The 22,143-nt window shown below is 33.5% G+C and overlaps 1 pseudogene; it reads left to right on the forward strand.

The window, feature by feature from the left end:
* Positions 1–5,177: 5,177 nt before the first annotated feature.
* Positions 5,178–21,319, forward strand: LOC134282388 (uncharacterized; annotated as a pseudogene).
* Positions 21,320–22,143: the final 824 nt, after the last annotated feature.

Genomic DNA, 22,143 nt, shown 5'->3' on the forward strand with positions numbered 1-22,143 from the left:
ATTACATATTGTCGCCCGCGTGGTGCAGTGCTTGGAGCGTATACTCTAAGAATTGCGATGAAAGGAGTTGATCCTTACGTCGCGGGTTCGAATCCAACTGGGACGTGGAGACCGGTCCTGTGGAGTAGACCGTTTAAACTGTGGCCCCGTTTCGCAGTAGGTACTGACACGAAAAAGACCCCTCACTGCTCAATTGTACTGACACGAAAAAGACCCCTCACTGCTCAATTGTCGAGTATAGCTCTCTATCGGCAAGTATCGGCGTCTCCATTGGAGTAAAAAATTCTCGGTGAGGAACGATTCACAACAGGCAAACAAACATCTAGTCCACATATACAATGTAAATCATATTTATAAAATTTAACGTAGAATTAATGGTTAATTAAACAAGAGGCCAACGGGCTTTATAGGTCACCTGAGTATCATGCAACAACTTTCCAACAATTGAATTTGATTCGTAAATCAAAGGCCATAAATTTCACAATTTTGAAAGAGGAACCATTGTTTTGGTTACTTAATACTTCGAGGTAGATCTGAGGAACAAAGAAAAAAGGATTTTCCACTATATAACCAGTAGTGCCCCACCCCACAGGAACCTCTGATCCTGGGGCACATATTTCACAATTTATGAAAAATGTATCATTCGAATGAGAAAACATGAAAAAAACGATGTAAACAGCCATTTACATGCAATGATTCGATATTGAGCACTTTTCGGGTATGAAAGCAATCCAATCGCTAAAGTATTTAATACATTTGCCTTCTGAAAAGTGATTTTTATTGTGTTTTTATTTTCAAAACATATTAATTTAACCACAGGTGCCAGTAGTAGCGAGTGTCCGAAACCAAAATTCTCTCGATTCGCACTTTACCAGCAGTGATTTTGTTCCACTTTTTTTTTTAATATGGCATTTTCAATCAAACCAGATTACATTTGGCGCTAGTGGACTTGTATTAATTTTCTTATTTAAATGCAATACTGTTAGAATACTTGTAAAAAGGACATAGGACATTGGGGGGGGGGGGGGTGCTGGTTGACGTTTATCATACTTATTGTTATGCCATAATCTACATGTTTATGGATTTTCTATTTTTTCTTGATCGATCATGACGCACTCCTCCATGGCACCTGATCCCACTTGGTTCTTGTTTGCTCAACCTTTTTTTTTTTAAATGTAGGATTCTTTGTATACAAAAATGTATTTCATGTATTGAAAACTTAAATAATTTCACAGGGGCAAGAAGACAATATCACAAAGTGATGGTATCAGTAAGGTACGTTTTAACCGTTTTATATTATGGGTAAGGTCAAGGTCATTACCTTTTCCTCGGACATAAATAATAATAAAGATTCTCGCATCCAATCATGCGATACCTTCTTCTCTTTCAAAAGATTAAATGTTTTAAAAAAATTCTTTTTGCATAAAAAGGTATTAAAATATAGAGTATATCACACGATATTACCAATTTGTCATAAACAAAAATGGATTTTGGCTAATCCCATTTTTTTTTTAATTTTTCAGAAAATTTTTAAGGATATTTAAATTTAGTTATTTTTATAATAGTCCTTTATTTAATTTTTTTGTATTTTCACATGTGGTAAAGTCATTTTGAGCTACAAAATGAAACAAAATGTTTTAAGGTAGGATTCTTCTCTGGTTTCTGACTAGATGAAATATTCAAAGTACATTTGCTTATACATGTATGTCTTATATATTTAGGAGTAAGAGATTTAAAAGACCATATTTTTCTTTCCTCGTCACAATTGTACAACTTTAAATAGAAATCGTAAACTGCATTTGAAAACTAGCTGGAACTATTTAGCGGTGGGTGGCGTATGAAAATATCTTCTTTTCTGCCTCTCAAAATTATTATAGAACAATGAATTTAGTTATATATAATTTTTACACAATCAAAGACATAGAGAACTTTTCAAATGTAAATTTAATTCATAATAAGGGACTAAGGATTCTAAATATACTGAAAGGAAAAGGAAACGCATAAGAACATAATTTGTGGAAAATTTTTTACTATGTGACCGAAAATTATGAAAATTGGTCAGATGTGTATTTTGGTTTCTTTGCACTTAGGGAAAGTGATAAAAAGCCCAAAAACACGTGCATATTGACGATGACCATTTTGTGATCACGTTTTTCAGTGCCAAACGATGCATTGGAGTTATAGACAACGTTTTCTTTTCCATATTTGCAGTCAGTATAAATTTCTTGCAATCATGGTGTGGCTGACGGAAGTTACGTTGGGTGTAGTAATTGAATTGCATACGTGAATAAAAAGGAACAACATGTTGCTGTGCAGTTTGTTTTCAACTTTTCAACCAAAGAAAAGTTTTTTTGGGGTTGTCAGACAGTAACTTAAAAGGTTTTTAACAAACGATGACATTGGCGCGTAACAACGTCACACCAAGATAGGGCTTTTCACAATGCCACCTCGGTTATCGTCAAGGGATGATCACTGAAACCGATATTTATACAGCAGACAATCATACTCATATTTTATACCCTAAAATTTACAGAAACTCTGCTCTAATTTGGTTCGCGAGCTTAGCAACTTTAACGTCGATTTTACTCTCACACGCGTACGTACGTGTCGTATGCGTAATGTTTTTAGCATATTCACACTGGGAAAATATAGCCTGTGTTTGACGAGACTTTCTTACAAACATCCATGTGTTCCAAACCGGCTGGATTCAGTAAATTCTATCCTAAATCGAAAATTCGTGGGATTCATTGGTATTATTGTGATAAATACTTATGTAATTTAAACCTTTATGATCAATTAGACCAACAATTCATCAATATTGTACAATCATAGCTTCTAAATATTTTTTCCTTATAAATATTCTTTTTCTCAGTTCTTGAAATTGTTAATTACAATTTTCCAACAAAACTTGTCGACACCAAAGTTGCAGCTCCTATTACTTTAAAGGGTAGCATAATTGTAGTTTGTTTGGAAAATCATAATTATTTATTTCAAATTTTTTTTTAACTTTGAATTCCTTTCATATATAACTTATTTAACTAATATTTTAAAAAAATTCTTTAAGTCTTTGATTGAGTAAAACTTGTTACTAAATTCTTCGTTCCATAAGATATTTTCATACGCCATCATTTTACCAACAATATAGTCCTTGCTAGATTTCAAACTCAGTTTACCATGTCTATTTAAAGTTGTACAATTGTGATAAGAAAAGGAAAATATGATCTTTTAAATCCCTTACATCTAAATATACTTGTATATATACATATATAATAGATACAAGCAAATAGAATTATATTGAATATGTCCTCTAGTTAGAAAAAAGAGAAGATTCCTACCTCAATGATTGAACTTTTCAGCTCGTTCACTGTGCGGCATTACGCATTGGATTAAAAAATCTTTTCTTTTTTTAGGTTACACAGATGACCTATAAATTGCTATCCGTTTTCGTCCGTCTTCGTGCGTCGTGTATCGTGTGTTTACATTTTCAGCTTCTTCACTGAAACCACAGAACAAATTTCAACCAAATTTGGTATGCAGCATCTATGGGTGAAGGGGAACAGAATTTGTGAATTTTATTATCTCCGCCCTCTGGGGCCTGAGGGGTGGGGCCAAAACCACTAGAATTAATGCAATCTTTAAAAATCTTCTTTACTCCTGAACATTAAGCAGTCAAACTGCTGGCATGAATGTAATGTATATTGATCCTCTACCAAAATGTGAAATTCATGGCCCCAGGGTCAAGGGTTCTAGTGCTAGGGCGGGGCTACATAGATTATATAGTGAAAATGCATTATTTCTTTGAAAATCTTCTCTGCGCCTGGGTATTAAGTAAACTAACTTAGTATATAGTTATGATGAGCAAGAGTGCCTCTTCCAAAATTGTAAATTTTATGGCCCCAGGGTCAGGGTTTCTGGTGTTAGGGCGGGGTTGTATTGATTATATAGTGAAATGCATTAAATCTTTGAAAATCTTCTTCTCTGCTCCTGGGTTTAAAATAACGTAACTAAGTACATAGTTATGATGAGCACAAGTGCCTTTTCCAAATTTGTGAATTTTATGACCCCAGTGTCAGGGGTTCTGGTGTTAGGGCGGGGCTGTATTGATTGTATAGTAAAAATGTATAAATTCTCTAAAAATCTTCTGTTCTGCTCCTAGATATTAAATTAACTTACCAAGTACATACAGAAGTTATGTTGAATAAGGCTGCTTCTTCCACAATTGTGAATTTCATGGCCCCTTGATCAGAGGTTCCGGTGTTAGGGCGGTGCTCTATTGATCATGTAGTGAAAATGCACAGATTCTTTAAAAACTTCTCTGCTCCTGGGTATTAAACCAATAAACTATGTAGTTATGATGAGGAAGGTTGCCTCTTCCAAATTTGCGAAATTTGGGCCCCTGGGTCAGGGGTTCTGGTGTTGGGATGGGGCTCTATTGATTATATGGTGAAATGCATGAAATCTTTGAAAATCTTTTCGTTTGGTCCTGGGTATTATGCCAATGATCCAAGTACATATGTATGATGAAGAAAGGGACAGGACAGGACCCCTGGGTCAGGGGTACTGGGGGATACATAGTCTGATAATAAATTAATGCTTTGAAATCTGCTCTTTGGTATTAATCAACCATTTATGATGAAATGATGGAATAAAATTTACCGTATATACTCGCCTATAAGTTGGATTTTCGGGACTTAACCTTTGGTCCAAAACTCTAGGTCCAACGTATAGAGTCGGAAAGTCTCGTAACGTGACTCGCGAAATATAACGTGAAAACTTACTTCCGGGAAGTTGCCCAGAATAGCGATATCAATAATGTACTATGCTCGTTACGTTGAAAGTCACACTAAGCTTACCAGGAAAAGCGAGAGAGCTGTGGGTAGCGACAGGGTTTTAAAAATTTGTTTTAGATAGAGTTTCGTATCATAAATGCGGTTGTGCAAGCGTCCATGCGAGACACATCTTACAAAGTTCAGGTATATTTATTCGATTAAATCATACATTACAACAATTTCTAAGAGTTCAATTAAGATTACTTAGGTAAATAATGATAGACCAAGAAGAGTCTTGGACTCCTCCACCTCGCCCATGTTTACAGTACATTGAAAATATCATGTAAACGTGTTAATGCAGTATATAGTCAGATACTTGTTTATGTTTTTTTCTTTAAACCTTTAACTGATATTTCTGGAAAATGAAGAAAACAGTACTGCTACCATAAAGTCATCGACATGTGAATGCCCAATGGGCCAGTTTCACTGCCACCATGTAGCTGCAGCACTTTTGTTTGGGTACATGAAGCTTCTCAACTCTTTTTGTGTATTTGTCTTTGTTTATTTTAAGATAAATTTAAGTGCTTTGTTTACGTAATTTATAGTACGTAGAATGTTCTTTTAGATATAAGAGGGCAAGCTAGACAGATGTGAAGTGCAGCTGGATCAAGCATCCTAAATCTGCACCTCCTAAAACTATAACAACAATTGGGGAAATGTATCCACCCTGAAAAGATTATAGGTAACTCACAAGCACCAATATACAGTACAATGTACAATATATTATATTTGCTAATAAAATTATAAACGAAAAGTTGGTATTAAATTCAATATGAATATTATAATCTGTAATGAATACTTGATGTATGTACATGTAAATTTATAGCATTAAAAAGAGAGATGACAGATGCAGATAGGTCATATTTGTATGATCAACTATGTCATTTGGGTAGATTTACAGGTTTGATTGAGGAAGAATTTTTTTTTTTTGTTTTCATCCTTGTCACAAGGGAAACTGTTTCCTCTGAATCAAGGCTCATGTTAAGATTTATTTCCGATTTAATGTTATACATTTTTGTTTTTAAAGGATTTTCATTTATTTTTTTAAAGGTTACATATTTTTGTTCATGTGACACTTTGATCACTTGTATTTAATTATCACATCAACTTAGTGTTGCATTATATTTTAACGTAGGTCGCGGGTTTACAGGGCTTTTAAAAGTGTTCGAAAACATATCATGAAAATTACCTATATGATTTCTCTACCTTTGATTTCTATTCTCTGAAAATTTTATAAAAATCGTCTGCACCGTTTTTGTGTAATTGAATTCCAAAGATGTCATTGTCGTAGAAACATTTCCAACGGTATTCTATTGAATTGCATAGGAAAAGCGTCGTTTTTGGCTTGTTTTCAGGCAAGGATTTGATTTAGAAAATATTAGTAACTTTTAAATCGTGCAGACGAATTTTTTTATCCTTTGGTATTTAAAAATAGAATTGATTTGAAATAAATCTATGTGAAAAAATTAATATGTCTTCGGGTTCATTTTGTCGTAATTTAATTGAAGATAATGGCTTTTCTATTGAAAAATGTAGCATTTTTAAGAACAATGTCATAAAATATCGCGACGTCACGCTTGATGTCGTGAATATCGATCCGGTATACAGAGCAAAAAAATTATACTGATTTTAAGAAAAAGGAAATTCATGTATATCTGCTTTTAAATGACCAGTATCATAATAATTCAATAAAATAATTATTAGACATTTTTCTTTTTAAGCGTATTACGTCTAATATTATGTGAAAATTCACGTAAAAGGCGTAAACCAACAATCAGAGAGTGTTGGGGCTCTCGTAAAGTTACGATAAATTTTACACTTAGGACTTTCTTAAGAATTTTTGTGAAAACCACTTTTATCGTAAGTTTTCATTTAAGTTAAAAATATGTCGTAAGATTTTTTGTGAAAAGGGCTACAGTCCTTTACTTTCTTTTCTATATTTTCTTTATGTGTTTATTTCTTATCGTTTCTTTTCTTTTTGTTTTGTTTTCTTCATGCGCGGATTCTCACCGGAATTTGCAAAATAAAAGTGACCCTGTATTCCCTTCTGGAAAAGGCATGCAGCCCCCCCCATTCCCGTTGAAATCGCAGATCTGTGATCTAAGTTTGTTTGCAAAGTCGTAGGTATGAAGATAATATATAAGACAAGGACTACTAACACCCCCCCCCCCCCAAAAAAAAAATGTTTTTACGCTTTGTATATATCCTTTTTCTTTAGAAAATTCAGCAAGGCTATCAAATCAACAATATTTTCTTATGAATCAATTTCCGCCAGATATCCTCCTGAGTAGAAGTATTAATGCATTCAGTGTATATATTGAAAATGTTTTTATTTAAGTTTACAAAGAGGCAGCGAATAACTAAAATAAATCTTAACTTGATTTTATTTCATGCTTATACGTATAAGGATAGAAAAATCAAAGGGCTCATTTAATAGAGTAAAATGAATTTCTTACATGAATCATACGTTTATATTGTATTAACAGATAAATAACAAGAATATCAGATTAAAAGTTCTGAAAAAAATTATTTTAAAACTAGCAATATAAATTATAAGACACTGACAGTGAGTTTTCGATCCAAATACCACGGTCCGATTTTTGTCAGAATCAAAATTAATCTGGTTCTTCGGCTGAATGTAAACAAACATGCCAGTCTGGTTCCCTCTCCTGTTTTTCCTCGTTAGTGTAGAGAACAACGATAACACTGATTATCAGAAATCCTTACGCTAATAAACTATGTTCTTTGACTTAAGACTGAAGTTTACAAAGTCATTACTACTAATGTTTATTTATTTAGATAAAACTTCGTTTTATTTATGTTGCTTTATTTAGAGTTTGTATTATCTCAGAAGCAGTTGAGAGTAAGAACTATTTTTTTACACGTAACTTTAAAATGGCGACTATGGGGTTGACATCCTGTCTTGAACAGGATGACATAAGCCGGCAATTGCTCTTTGAGCAATAAGCCCGGCTAAAAAGCGTACAAGGAATTTTTAGAGGAGTAAATGGGACGATAATTTAAACATTATTTTTATTTGGCGTATTCAACAGGCAGATTTTATTTTGTTCTTAGACTTTCAATGTATACATATAACATTAATTCTACTGAATGAACATGGAAAGCAATTCAGCGAATAAAATATGTACATGTAACTAACAACAACGCATGCCGTTACTTACACAGGCAATTGGGGTATCGACCCCCCCCCCTCCCCCTTTCTGTTTTTCTGGGGTTTTCTATTTTGGATTTTTAATACCTATTGCATGTTATTAATAATGTTACCCTTTTATCTCTTTACGCTGTTTTTAAATACATGTATTTCGTTTTCGACTTATACGAGGGTTGTTCGAAATGTTCGTGGACAACTGTCATATCTTTTGTATTTGACGTCAAATGTTATCCAAATTTGGTAGAAATATTTTAACAATAAATCCAAATGATCTGTATTAATTTTTTTCAAAATATTACGATTTATAAAAAACTTATCCAGATCTTAAAAACGCAAAAATCGGATCGCGGAGCAGGTCAAAATTTAGCCAGTTACAGACAATACACTAAATAATGTTTGTAGTCAAATTCTCTGTAAAATGAATCAAAATCAAAAAACAACCTAGAAATTCAACTTAAGAATTGTTACATCGATTCGTATACCAAATCATGGTTTAATATTTTGCTTTGTCGAAAAGAAATCAACTTGAGAAGATAGGTAGTCTTTATTGAAAACGACAAAAAATGATGACGTTTTAGAACGTCACGGAGCAGCAGACAACGATGCAATTTTGTGTTTTATTCAGGGAAAATCCTGAATTAACTCTAAAAATGTTGAAGGAATCAAGAAAATATGTCTCAAACGAGTTACGCATGTGTGTACAATTAGTACTGGCAGTATTTGAGTGACAGAGACTCTGTATCGGATAAGGATGATCTGTGAAGAAACGGTTTACTGTAAAAATCTTAACAAAACCTTAAAAAGTTGGAACGTCAAAGAAAGACATAGGGGCTTCAGAGTTGCTTATCCTGTGAAAGCAGAGTTAAGTAATAAAAGAAATTAAAACCTTAACAAAGGAAATTATACAACGAGATCAATTCTTAAAAAACAAATGTCAAGTATTAGAAAAGGGATTTAATGAATGGGCATTGGATTATACTGTATGAAATGTATAGGTCCTGGATAGTATTTCTGAGAAATTCTTGACACTATGTTTTGACGTTACATTGCCATTAAGGGTGCTCCGCGGGTACAAAACATGTTGAGTTTAAAATGAAATAAATTGATTTCTGTTAAATTGAATGGAATGAAACTTCACACATCAACAAAACAAATATTTTTACATATTATAATGTGCTTATTTTAAATTTCCAGTGAGTAATATAACGAAGATTGACATCGTCCACGAACTTTTCGAACAACCCTCGTACATAAAAAGAGAGGGCTTGCAATTTGTTTCTATTCTCGACGTCTGCCTCACTTAATCTTCACTTGATCACTATCTAAAGTTTAGAGAATCATGGAATATGCAGACATCGATAAATCTGAAACACACTCTTCTTCCTTTTCAGATTTCCATTTATATAAATTCTTTATGTGCCTCCGATTAGTAAATATTTCGATTAAATCAACATGCACATAAATTCAAAAATAGGAAAACGTTTACTCACCCCCGGCGTTAGCAAGTAAAAAATTGAAAGGAGGGAGGGGGTCATATCCTACGTGCCTGTGGTTATTTACATTGTACAAGAGATCAATGCGCTAGGAAAAATATATTTAATTTATTTTAGTTTGTTTCATTAGTATTACCCAGGTAGTGCCTTAGCAGTTTTTAATTTGTTATCAACCTGTATATAGATTTGTCCGAAATTAGCACATACCGTTTCATAATTGAGTTCGACTTTCCATCGGTGAGCGGAGTTTTGACGCTGTTTACGGAGATAAATGAAAACAAAGACATGCATGCCATATATGGTTGTATAGATAAATTATCGTAGAAGGGTAATAAACAGTTTGTTAGTGCATATCTATTGAAAGTGTAAATGACTGCGTTTCTGAGGAGGGGGTAGCGAGTGTAATTCGGAGTTAGATAACCTGTTTTAAAATAATACACATTTAATATTAATAAATCATACATGATACAAGGGTTGATATTTATTTTACGAAACAAGTACATGTGCTCTTAGAATAGACCCGAGAAGATACGATAGATAACACATAATGAAACGCTTTCTAATACTTTCAGTGATGGTCATTCGAATCAAAATGAGCCTTATTATTTCTGATAATTTCAGCATGTTCTATGTATACTGTTACACCAAACTACCAATTTCAACAAAAGTTATAGCTAGATAATGTACTGAATTTTTCCCTTTCTCACCGTGACGTCATAATCAGATGTGCACAAGAAAGTCACCCAAATCATACAAATTGCGTACCCAGTTTTAATGACGTCAGCAAACCTGCGACCTACGTTAAGAACATGTATCACCTTTCTGTAATTTCTTTGACCTTGAACAAATATTAAGGAAATTTACCTTATAGACTATATAAACTATTCACAATGACCAAACTTAAATTATGACTATAAAAGGTACTAAACAAGTGAACAAATAACAATATGACATATGTTGAAAGTTGTGGCCAGTGTTACTGTATGGTAATTTATAATTGCTATTTCATTTATTACAGCTATGCACTGGATTTTTATCAAATGAGCCTGAGTGTGAGGAAATGCCGGCATAACTTATTGAAGACCAGCTCATCAGTGAAGAGTATTTGAATGCTCAGTGCAAAGCGTCTCATTTAAGGTATTCATCCTGTAAATCAAATAAACGGAAATATGTTGAACTTGAAATAACTTATTATTTTTGGATTTAAAACAAATGAAAATGTAAAAACAGATTTTAAGTACATATATATTATTAATATATGACTTTTTTAACACAGGGAGAGACTTGTCATTTCTTCAGAAAAAATTATTGAAACAGCATGGCTGACTACTAACAGGACAAAGAGAGAACTCTTTATGGGCAGCTGTTCGCAAATTGAGAATAACTGCATCTAATTTTGGACAAGTTATTGGTGCCATTAGAAGAAGTAGGTAACTAAAGTTTTCAATGGATTATTTTGTGTAAAAGCATTACATTTTAAAATGATCTTACTGAATATTTTAGTTAATGTATATTTCTTAACCATAGTTTTTAAATGAAAACAATAACAATTCTCTTCTTTCTTGTAGGCTTTCAGTGTCATTAAAAAAGATTACTCAGTGCATATAATCTTGAGAAAAGAGCTTCTATTCAGTGGGGACTTACCCAGGAAAAGAGTGCAAAAGATGAATATTGTAAACTCTCAGAGGTCACGGTCTTAGAAACAGGTAAGGGGACGACCATTTGATCCTGAATGGGGGGGGGGGGGGCTGGCAAATTTTTTTGAGACGGATTATTTATTGTCATGCCTGTCGAGGACAGATTATTTATTTTCAAGATTATCAAGGACAGATTATTTATTTTCTTCTATGTCTTAACGTACCTTGATCAATTGATTCTAAAAGACTAATCATTTATATACAGGATTTGGGGAGGGGACAGGTATAACTTTGTTTAGGCAAGAGGTCTGGGGCCGCTGTAAGGGCTCCAGTGGGTCCTGGGCGAAGCCCTGGTGCAGGCCAAGGGAGTACACCCCACCCCCACCCTGCCCAAGCTCTTGGGGTTTCATGTATTTTAAGAGTAAAACCACGCACTATTATAGTGGTATTGGTTATTATGAACCAAAGTATCACATAATTAATACTGGTCATACCGTACTTTGATTCAGTTCAGGAAGCAAAGCCACCTGAAGCTCTTGGGTTTTTCAATATGTATAAGAGTAAAACTTTTGTAGGAATTGGTTAGATGTGTACCAAAGTATGACATTATTAAGTCATATCATACTTTGAATGAAAAGGGCCCAGGGGGTGAAGCCCCCTGAAGCTCTTGTGTTTTTGTGTATTTTAAGAGTAAAACTAGGCACAAAAATATTGGTATTGTCCCAAAGTATGGCATTATTATTATTATTCGTATCATACTTTGAAATTTTAAGGGATGGCCTGTCGAAACATGTAAGTCCCCCATAAATCCGCCAGTGTATATTTTGTTTATCTGGAAAGTATAATTATTAGACAAGAACATTTATCTTTTGTGGTGCATAAAAATTGGTTTGTATTTAAAGTAACTGTTATTTATCACACCTACTAAGTGCACATTGTCATGTTGATAATCTGACTTAAGTATCCAGTCTGGTAATCTGATTTTAAATACTATATTTGGTTCTAAAATGGCGAGCTAAACCAAAAATTTTTTTGAATTGAAGACTTTTGAGATTAAATTACACGTAAATAAAAAAGGTATTTTTACAATATTTAATTATCAGAAGTCAAGGTCATATTATTTATTTTCTCTGTAGTGGAGGACAGATTATTTATTTTCAACATTTTCAGGGACAGATTATTTATTTCCAAAATCTGCCAGGCCCCCCTCAGAATCAAATGGTCGTCCCCTAAACAGAGTTATCAAATTTGTCAGATATTGTCTCTTACATATAATACGTGACATGTAGTTGAGTGATGACTTTGTTATTAGTCACTGCTCCTTGATATCGAGTAAAGGTCTAGACTAAATTAGAAGCTCTCAATTATGATAAAAAATTTGTCAAATGGGATGTTAAACATCATAAAGATTAACTAATTTGGTTGACGTTACGCGCGATGTTGGTGACACTTTACGTTACGCTTTAATACCGCTACTGAAGTATTGACGTAACGCTTCTTATAGTCCTTGCAATGACCTATCGCTATCTCCTTGTTCTGGAAACATGCAAGAAAAATTAATTCTGACTTTTAATTTGAGAAAAATTAAAAAATGCTCTTGACTTGCGTATAAACTTAACATTTTCTTTAACTCATACTGTTTTCTTCGACGCTTCAGCTAAACCTGACTTAATTTTTAGCTCTACTGGTCAGAGAACAGAAGAGCTTATGCGATAGTAATGCATCCGTCGTCCGTCTGCCTGTCTGTCCGTCTGTAAACAATTTTTCAAAATGCTACTCCTCCTACAGTATTAGTCTGATTTCAATATAACTTGGCACACAAGTAGACTACACTAAGATACATAATTCTGTGTATCGGTTTTTGATTTCGATGAACGGTGTTGCCGTGGTTACTAAAAATAGAAATTTCTGTGAAATTCTTTCAAAATGCTACTCCTCCTACAGTTTTAGTTTGATTTCAATATAACTTGGCACACAAGTAGACTACACTAAGATACATAATTCTGTGTATCGGTTTTTGATTTCGATGAACGGTGTTGCCGTGGTTACTAAAAATAGAAATTTCTGTGAAATTCTTTCAAAATGCTACTCCTCCTACAGATTTAGTCTGATTTCATTATAACTTGGCACACAAGTAGACTACACTAAGATACATAATTCTGTTTATCGGTTTTTGATTTCGATGAATGGTGTTGCTGTGGTTACTAAATATAGGGGTGTTGCTAAAACGCGGAACGGAAAACGGAACGGAAAGCGGAACGGAACGGAAAACGGAAAATTTTTGTCAAACAAGTAACATAGATTCGATATAAATCAGATAAAAGAAAAATATTCCTGTTGTAAAAGTTATTTCTAATAAAAATGTATTGTTAAGTATTTATATAATCATGAGTGATAAACACCCTCCATGGAAAAAAATGGTACTGAAAGAAATTAGCCCCCCCCCTTTCCACGATATAGGATTTTCGTGTTTGGGCAAAGGACATATCCCCCTTTTTTGCTTGTCAAATTTGTTGCATGTTGGCAATTTTTGACTGAACCCCCCCCCCCCCAACCATCACCCCCTCTTTCAAGTTGTTTCCAATGTCAATGTTTATAAAGACCAAAATAACTACCTATGAAATTCAGATTGTGCATGCAGTGTCGAATTCGCAAATCATGAAAGGGGGAGTGGCAGTTTCGAGACTGTGAAGGGGTCCACAGCCACATAAAAAATGGATTTACTAAACCTTATGTATATTTTGAACACAAAAAGGGGGCAGACCTATTACAACTTCTCAGACCTTTCCGATGAGTGGGGAAACAAGCTCATTTTTACGGGGTCATTTATATACACCCCCTAGACATACACACATATTTACCGCAAACAAACATAATTTAACTTCACTAAATGCAAAGATTCTGCATTATATCTACCACATGAAAGTTTTCCAACATTGTATATCCAGTAATTAAATATATAAAAAGCTACTTTATTTTGAATAAAATTTTAACAACCAGTGTGTATGAGGTGTTTATTCGAGCTTGACGTAAAGGTTTGCCCTAAACGTAATCTTCATATTTTTTTTACATCTTATTTCTCTTACCATGGTTCTTCTAGATATGAAGTATTTGCCCCCCCCCCCCCCCCCCAGTCATAACCTTTTCACTACGGAAATGTTCCTTCAGTTGACATCCTCGCAATTTTTGTGAATGTAATTAATGTAGTATGTTAGTGTAAAAAATATAGTACTGTCATTATTACAAGATATTTTTTTTTTCATATTTATTATTTTTATTAAATTGTATTGTTTTTTGTTTTTTTTAATCATATCCTATGGTTTTCTATGCTTTTTATCCCGTGTGAGACTGTTATGTGAATATGTAACAAATCCTACATTTTCATGATGATACATCTTGTTGTGATGCACTAATAATTCTCAATGTCAAACTTAATCACTAGTCATATTATATTATACACCTATAATATAGAATTGTAATCAGTAGTCATATTGTAATAATTTGTTCATGCCCCCCGAAGGCCCTTGATTGGTGAATAAACATATACATATATAGTACTGAGAGATGTTGAAGTTAGAACTTATTCCCACTCCCGAATCAAACAATTTTCTTCTTTTTGTGTGTTTGCTTGTCAAATACTTTTCAAGTTCGTTAACGCCCCCCCCCCCTTTCAAATTCGATTCTAGGTGAATGCTATGTTAGCGATTTTCGTAAATAAGAGTCCTCCGAGCATGACAAAATCAACTTGTGTTAAATAGTGGGGGTTGAATATGTTCAAGATATATCGTTTATGATAAAATTTGTGTATTTAATTGATTTAATCAAAAATAATATATTCCGTTTTCCGTTCCTCCGCTTTCCGTTCCGTTTTCCGTTCCGCGTTTTAGCAACACCCGTTGCCGTGGTTACTAAAAATAGAAATTTCTGTGAAATTCTTTCAAAATGCTACTCCTTCTACAGTTTTAGTCTGATTTCAATATAACTTGGCACACAAGTAAACTACAATAAGATACATCATTCTGTATATCGGTTTTTGATTTCGATGAACGGTGTTGCCCTGGTTACTAAAAATATAAATTTCTGTGAAATTCTTTCAAAATGCTACTCCTCCTACAGTTTTAGTCTGATTTCAATATAACTTGGCACACAAGTATAGACTACACTACGATACATAATTCTGTGTATCGGTTTTTGATTTCGATGAACGGTGTTGCCGTGGTTACTAAAAATAGAAATTTCTGTGAAATTCTTTAAAAATGCTACTCCAAATACAATTTTAGTCTGATTATAATATAAAATAAGTAGACTGCACTAAGAACAAAGAGACTTAATCAAGGATCATTACTCTATTTATTGCTGTTGAACAGTTTCAATTTCCAACTGCTTAAGTACTTTTCTCTTCCTTTGCTATAAGTACAAACCAGTAGAGCTTCAGTCTCGACAGAGACTTCTGGTTTTTTCTGAAAATGGAAGAAAATGGGGAAAAAAATCCGTACCATTATATACTAGTAACTAAATATTTTTCAATATTCAATTATAAGAGACAAAGTAATTTACAAATGTTTATTTTATTTTTTAATTACATATCGAGAGCTGCCAGTATATCCAGATGTTCATCTTCCGTCAGTTTCAGCTTATTTCCAACAACATCATTGAGTAGAATGTGTTTGACAGATAAGAATGGAACATACGCCGTAATGTTTCTAACAAGCTTGTATTGAAATTTTTGACCTTTAATCTTTTCAAAATAATGTCCTTTCACTACTCGAGTACCTCGTGCATGCGTGATCCCCCAGCCGTCTTTCGTTTCTTCTGTTAATACCTCAGGCGGCGATAAAGCCTACAGTATGTAGTACTCTTCGTTTGGATCATCTGTAAACAGGGCAAGAATTGTGTTTTTTTCAATCAGAATATTTATCTCATTTTCGTTGTTTTCCTCGGGTACGTCGCCATGCTCTATATTCATTCTATGCTTCTTTGAGTTGACTTTAACATCTGTACACTCTGCGTACAGTCCCTCGGAACAATTCTGACAGTTGTAGCAGGACAAATCTCGGATGATCAGTTCACGATTGCAGTCCGTTGTTATGATCTGGTGAACCGATCTATTATGTGGCACTGGTTTATACCGTGAAAGTTCATCACGAGGTACAGTGTCTATGTACCTACAAGTAAATAAAACCTTTAATAAGGGGTATGAATTTTCAAACAATTAAAAGAGTCATTGTAATTCAGAGAGAGAGAGAGAGAGAGAGAGTTATAAAACGATAAAAACGAGTTAGGCCCTATTCATTTAAGAGAGAGTAAAAATTATAGGGTGAATTATCGGTTTTGCGACCACATTGTTTTTTTTTTTTTTATTTTCCTTGTTGTCTGTTATTTTTAATTGTTTTAAACCCCTTTAATTTTTTTTACTCACGTACTCTTCTTGTACGTTGTTTTCCTCCCTTTTTTTTTTATCGAATTTAAATATAAAACATGTATTATGAAAAAAGTTCATTGCTTGATTGAAACTTGTTTAGGATATACATATAGATACATACTATTACTGTATGCTTGCGATTTTACTCACCTGAAAATACGTCTTTTGCAGACACCCCCACTTTTTACGTTTTGAAGTTGCTTAATGGCAAAGTCGTAGAAATCTTTTGCTGATTGAATTATCTCAGAACCTCTTAAATTGGCTATGGTCGCTTGTTGCTTCACTAATCCACCTGCAGCATCATGGGGTCCTTTTCCATGAGATGTCTCAAAGTAATTTCTAATAATTTGTTTGTAGTTAAGTTTCGAACAAGCCTCAGAAATATAGCCCATGCAGTGACGGCTCTTGTACTGACACTGACAGCCGTCAGTAAATTCGTGCATGACTTCAATGTTGCATGAGATAGATTGTAAGTACTTCGACACTAGTTTCTGAACTTGAAATACAAAATGGCTGTCATGGGACTGATCAGGACTTACTACAAAAAAATGTTCCGTTATAATATTGGGCTCTTCTTCGGTGCTGTCTATGCCATCATATTCCAAATCTGCATGCCTGTTAATGACCGTGATGTGGATGCTCACTTCAATTTTTTGGAAGTAACTTGTTTGAAGTGAGTTCTTCTCGAAACATGCAAAGTTTTCGGAAAAATCATGCAAGCAAATACAGTGGTAGGGAGAGAGATTTGAAATTAAACTTTTCATTTGATCCGATTGCCAGCTAGCTCTGAACTGATGTGACGGGAATGTAACTAGTAGGCTTTTAAAGTAGTTGAACATTTCACCAGGGAAGGGAGTTTTTTTCATGAGGCATAATTTAATTATTTCCTTCCACTAAGACTGTATCTTGACATACTATTATCTACTCCAACTAACGAGTTCAGAATTTTCAGACATGTCTGATTCTTCTTGCAGTAGGTCAAAATGTCCAACACCGCACTGGTCACATTCTCGATCAAGACATTTCTTGTCAATATCCCCATCCAGAGACTGACACATATTACTAGCAATTAGGTAGTTCAAATGTTCAAAAATAACTGGATGGTCACAATTAGAATAATTTGAACGTATTATTCTTTTTCTGAAATTCATGCAACATTTGAAGAGACTACGAGCCTCTACATGATAGCAACAACAGTACGTTTGTCGGTCCTTAGGACGAACAGATACGATGTAGTAGGGTTTGCATCGCTCAAATGTACGCTGGCACATTTTTATATCTTGATGTTTTCTTTTAAAATCATTGTAAATCTCGGTTTGAGTTTTCTCTAATACTTGGACGGCATGGCTTGTGTAAAGTTTTGGCCCTAATCGCTTTATATCATTTTTATTTCCAGTAGGTCTAGAGTTTTGTGGCTCAATCCAGAAATTATATGCGATTTGTTTTTCTGCTTCCGTTATTTTATCATTTCGTGTTTTCCTTTTTGTTAGCGTAAAAGACGACTTCTCGGTTGTCAGAACCCTTTCCCGCTGGCTTTTGCCTTCAGATATCCGCCTCACCGGAATGCCCAATTTTTTTGCTATAACTTTTTTCTTCCTTCCCTTTTCGGTGCTATTTCCGGATACGGACGCAAAGATAATATTCAATGCAGCCCGAGCATCATCAGATCTTTTGCGTTTTACTGTGTCAATGACGGATTTAACATCTTGGAACACGGCTTCATTCATTTCTATTATTTCATTTATTTCTGGAGAGGGCAGTTTTTTAGCTTTGACAAGTGCATTAATAGTTGGAGATTTTCTATCAAGATATGCTGAAACAACTGCTATCCTTTTTTGTGGGGATTTCGGCAAACTCGCAATTAATTTTTTTACTGCGCGATGTTTCTTAGTTCTGTTGGAAAATGTCAGATTCATATTTTCATTTTGTTCATTGTCATTCAAGATTCTTTGTTTTCTGCGGCGAAAATTTTGTACCCTGATTTTTGTTTGAATGCGAATTTTTTCGATCTTCTCTTTTTTTGCGACTTCTTTCCTCTCGTTTTCTCAAAGCTTCGTTTGAAATTTGTTTTATCTTATATTCCGTCTTTTTATTTTTTCTCTCTTTTTTGTTCCTTTCATACCATTCTTTCTTGATTTTTGCCCGTTTTTTCTTTTTCTCTTCTTTTGAAAGTCTTATACTGTCTGCTGTTGAGATCATTTTCCCCTGAAATTTACATTCTGTAGTCATTATGAAGTTCTTTAATTTAATTATTTTAGCCTAGTTCATACCAATTTAATTTTTTGCTCGTCGAAATCCGCGCTACACATATAATTGTTTTGAAATTCTCCGCACCCGAAAAATTATGTACGAATTCCTGTTTTGTTTCCGCTTTATTTTATTTTTCATGTTTTAAATCTGCATTTTTTACAAATCAGATGGAAATAGGAATAATATGTAACTGTTCTCTTTAAGTTTTTTTGCCATGATCTGTCTAAAAAACATTCTATAGAAAGAAATAATTATAAAATCGCTCGCCAGCACCTATTTTTTTCCCATATGATCACATGTCTGACGAACAAAAAATGAAATTGGTGTGGCCCTGCGGAATGTTTATTTTACAGATTTTGCGACTGGCATAATTTCTCCTTGTTTGAAATTAAAAAAAAATCATAGCAAAGACAATATTAATATTATTATTGATGCCTAGAATTTACATGTGTACTAAGTAAAATAGAGAAACTAAATTAAATAGGCCTACTTGTGACAATGAAAACGCGACTATTTATATTAAAATGATACAGTAGCAGTAGCAGATAAGAATGACAAAAATGCATTTCCCCCTTTCATTTAGAACCTCACCCGCTTTTTCCTCCAATCACCAGCTGCTAAATTTTCTATTAAGTTGATCACTTAATTGTTAAGATTTTATGTATATGCAATTTTTAGTAAACTCCGCTATATTACGCTTTGCTATTGAAATATATGGGAAAATGACGTTTTTAGCCAATGAAAAAGCGCCATAGGAATTTCAAAATATCAAGATGAGGTAAAATCAAAACTATTGATGTAAAAAAATCAATATTTTAAGTAAAATTTTAGTTGTTAAAATGTTGGTTTATGGCGTTATTTATGTCTACAACGTCATACGTTGCGTAAATATCTTGCTGGAACACCCCTGACCGCCTCTTCTTAACCACTAAAATTTTACTTAATATGATCTAACTATTACTTAATAATCCACATTGAAATGTTTTGTCATTTTATGTTTATTCACCGGTTAAAATTTAAGAATAGGCACTGCTGCTATCAACCATTCATATTTTTCTTGAACACATTTTCATACATAACGTTGTTTCAAAGCGAAAAAAAATTAACGCGTCAATTTTTTAAAGAACGTTAACTGGACAAATATGTTGAACCTACTAAATCACCTGAAAAATATTCATTATTTGCGCAAATTTATCAACCTGACATTCATTTTAATCATCTCAATTAGCACATTATGTAAAGGTGGTAATTTTTTAAAGACAAAAAAATATTTTTTTTATTCATCGCTTCGAAATGCGGCTAGTACATGTATTTCAATTTGCACGTCAATTTAGACTCTGGACATTTTTGTTGAACTTGTAAGCTTTCTATTCTTAACGGAATATGGCTCTTAATAACAAGCCGAATAATAGATTCTATATCTATTGGAAAAGCACATTACTCTGATATAATTTGTTTTTATAGAAACACCCGTACAAATGAGAAAAGTTAACATATATATATATACGGATTTGTATGTTTTTTATTGCTTGCGTTACATTGGCATTGACATCATACTTACCTCTCTTTTTCTTTCTTATCGCCATTCAAGGAAGAAACGTTAATGACGTCATAATCGGTATGGGGTGCTCTTGTTTTGCGGAAAATTTGAGAACTGTAGATTCATTTTTTAACTTTCTACACTAGAAAAATGCACGATTCCTGCTACAAAGTGTAACGCGTTACACGCGTAAAATTTCTTTATTTAGCTGTTTCAATAATTACATTTTCCTTAAAATCTATTAAAATTTTATTTTCCGACTAGAATCAGGTAGTTTTATTCAAAATCTATCGATTCATACCAAAATTACTTGTACTGCGAGTATTGTATCAAAAGTACAAACAGTTTTTATAGGTCCCGTACTAAATTTGTAAAATGACACCAACATCGCGCGTAACGTCGTTACATTTATAGTGTAATATTTAATTTTAGGCATCTGGCTTCATGAATCAGGAGTTCTTGGTGCCTCCCCTGATGGATTTGTCCAAGGTGATCCCAAGCATTTAAAGGTTTACCTTGAAGGAAAAGTGAGTGCATCACCAGATATTATAGAGATTAAATGTCCTTTCTCTGCAAGAGCAATGTCTATCAAGGGTGCCTGTACAAGTTTGAAAAATTTCTTCCTTGGTAAGAACAAACTGATTTGAAAGTTTTCTAAAATAGATATTATTTAAAGGTACATGACATGTATATGTAAATTAATTCTCATTTTCCATTGATGAGACCATCTTTTATATTTTCTGATATCTTTACTTCATTATTTTGTAAATTTGTCCTGCATCTTAAAGAGAATCACGATTATTGGCACCAAGTTCAAGGCCAGCTTTATCTCACAGGCACCACTTGTTGCAATTTCGTAGTTTGGACATCAGTGAGCATGGAAGTCATTCGCATCCTGCGAGATGAATTATGGGAAATTCACTTCAAAAACATAATTGAATTCTATTTTAATGTGTTTCTACCCTCTCTAAAGTAAAAAATTGCCTTCTTCCATTAGCGCAGTAAATAAATAGACTTTCAATTTTTGAAACTGTTTATTAACTTTTATCCTTAATGAAACAAGCATGTTTGTTTTTTGCAAGTAAGAGCAAAGCAATCAATATCTGAAGCAAGCACACTGTGTGGAAATTTTGAAATAGTTACTTATTATGTACAATTGAGTCGTCACAAAAATTGAGTGTAAAAAGGAAATATATACACACTGAAATACCAAGAAACAAGATCTATAAAATTGGATTAGACAACAATTTATACAATTGAATTATTGAAAGGGACTCAACAGTTTATATACTTATACTATGCATGATTTCTGAATACATGTTTACAACATCCTAATTAGGCAAGTGTCACTATGCACATTCAACGTAGCATATATACATGTAATGTTCATATATAGCAATAACAATACATGTGCATTGCATAACATTTTTCCCAAAAAAGTAAACACTCATTGTTTTTACAAAGGTAGTTTTTTAAGCTTTGATTGATATCAAGATTATTTGGCTTCTTTCTAAATCACAACTAACATTTCAGGAATCTACAAATAATACATAATTTACATGTACATACATGTTGCATTATCCTTATGGTACACATTGTCAAGAATGTTGCTAATGCTGAGGAACATTACATATTGTTAGAGGTGTCTTAAAGGTCAAATATAATATTTTTTTGAAAATTCATAATTATTCATTACTGTCAGCCTCTGGAGCCATATGAATGACATTCTGAGGTCTATTTATTTTTTTGTCACCAATTTCCATCACTAATCGTCGTTTAAACTTACCTGTGTGACAAGTG

Source organism: Saccostrea cucullata, unplaced genomic scaffold, assembly GCF_032062105.1.
Source record: "Saccostrea cucullata isolate Sc308-1 unplaced genomic scaffold, CSIRO_AGI_Scuc_v1 ctg312, whole genome shotgun sequence".
NCBI classification, from domain to species: domain Eukaryota; kingdom Metazoa; phylum Mollusca; class Bivalvia; order Ostreida; family Ostreidae; genus Saccostrea; species Saccostrea cuccullata.